Below are 2,382 nucleotides of genomic sequence, written 5' to 3' on the forward strand. Positions count from 1 at the left end.
GATGGCTTGTCTCTATTCAGATGTCCCCTCACCTTTCAGCAGACTAAATTGAACTTTCTTACATGGAGGTGAAAGTGTTACAAGAGCTGTGAGGAACAAACTCCAGTGTGTTAGGAACTTTTCAAGATTCTGCTATTAGCATGCCTGCTGATGTCCCATTAGCCTCAGTTAGTCACATAACCAACCCAAATTGAAAGGATGGAAAAATAGATTCCAACTTTCAATGATAGAGAAAGATTTTTGTACTCTGGCTCAGAGCTATAGTGATCAGATTCACCTTTAAAAAAAAGTATTTTATACTGTGAGAGGTATGAGTTGGAGAAAGAAATAGTTGAAACTGAGAGATCAGCTTTAGTAGGAGGAGAGAGAAAATTGGAGATTTAAAATACACTTAGGAACTAGCATTGACAAGTGATTGATTATACGTGATTAGAGAAAGAAGGATGTGTCATGCATTACTGTTAGATTTCTGTCTCAAGCAATTTGTGAATAGCAGTGACATTTATTGAATTGGGAACCCTTGAAGTGGCAAGATATAGACAAGGTAATGAGTTCAGTTTTGGAAAAATATTATTTGAGGTGCAAAAAATCATCCAAGTGGAAATATTGACTATGTAGTTCAATATAGGGCCAAGACCTTAGAAATGAGTTCTGAATGAAAAAAAAAAGTCTGTAAGTTACCAACTTATTGACCATAGCTTTGGCTACAGGGGTGGGAGACTTAAATGTTAATATCCATGAAAGTTGTATGGTTCTGAAAATATAAAGGACTGAATCAATTCATGGTTCCATTGAGTTCAATAATCTTTAGCATAGTCATAAAGATATTTTATTTTACTATTTTATTAAGATAAATACCTTTAGTATTTGTTTAAAGAATTGTGTGTCTATCAAGAGATAAATAATTACAAACTCCAATCTCAGTTTTCACCCATGGTGGGAGCTACAGACTTCTGTATGTAGGAAGAAGGGTCAGATGATTGTATATTGGTAACAAGGAGTCAGGGCTATATGATCACAGGATCATATCCTTCATGGCAACTATTAATATAACAACTCCAAACAGAGTCTATTCTGTCTGCTTAGGGTTGCCAACAAGAATTCACTCAGTAAAATAGTGATGAGACAATACTCAAAAGTATCTGGGATGATATTTGACATTTCAAACAGTGAGAGTTTCAAACAGTGAGAATTGAACCACATTTCTGAACTCCAGAGATCCTGACCAGCAAAAATTTCTGGCCATATGTCCCTTGTGCCATATGCATGTATTTCTTAGTGTGTTTGTATCTTTCAACTTTAGAGTTCATTAGAATAAAGTATAAAGATATTTTAAGAGAATTAAATTAAGTTATTATCTTGGGATATGATGTATGATAGAACCCATCCTATACATTGTTTTTAGTGTATGTGAAATTGAATAGAATCTGGTATGTTTGAGTGACAGCCCTGTAAATCCAATTTAAAATTTTATTGAGTAATTGATTCTTATTGATAATGTAAGTTAAAATCTTGCTAAGTTTATGTATAGTACATTATAAACATTTATACAAACTTAAATTGTGCCATATTTATGTTAATTTATTGGATTTACAAAAGTCCCCAATACTTGGGAAGGATTTTTCTTAGAAAATCAAAATGCTTAAAATTAACCTAAAATATATTTCATTTATAAATTCTGTTTAAAAGGTTTGAAGTCATATTCAAAGTCCCTTTAAAGATAACTGTTCTTCTAGATTTGTAAGTTGAAAAGAATTTGCTAATTGTACTTAAGTACTTGACAAGGGGTTTGAATTTGTAACTTCAAAAAATTAAATTTAATATAAACATAAAACTCTGTGAAGTCTTTCTTCCATACAAAATCTACCCTGAACTCAAAATGACAAGGAAGCAAGTTAGAACACTGTTGCGTGAAATAAGGACCTCAGTTACACAGAGACATAAGGAGAGAGGCATTTGGAGGGGTAATACCTAAAATGATGCAAGTACAAAAATATAGCCAACATGAGATGCTGGGATTCTTGTGAGGGAATGAACCTTGGGTTGCACAATGTCTTATTGAGGATGCAGTGTCCAAAAATGTCCAAAATTGACAAGTAGCAAACAGCAAGTCAAGGAGTTGTTCTTTCCTCCCCTGTCACCAGGCCATATGGAGCCCCATTTGCAACAAACCCCATTCAGTTCTTTTGCTCTCTGTGTCTCCAATTTTGAATCGTGAGGAGAGAGAAGGGTTGTAAGATTGAGACTCTATGTTGGTTCAGGTGGTATGGGGGACTGGGTGTTCAGAGCAAACCATGAGCTCATGAGAACTAATTTTTATACCCACCCATGTGAAGCAGGCTCATTGTTTTACCCTTCCTTTCCTCAGAACTGAAAACAGGA

This window comes from Panthera onca, chromosome D3 (genome assembly GCF_046562875.1).
Source record: "Panthera onca isolate mPanOnc1 chromosome D3, mPanOnc1 haplotype 2, whole genome shotgun sequence".
NCBI classification, from domain to species: Eukaryota; Metazoa; Chordata; class Mammalia; order Carnivora; family Felidae; genus Panthera; species Panthera onca.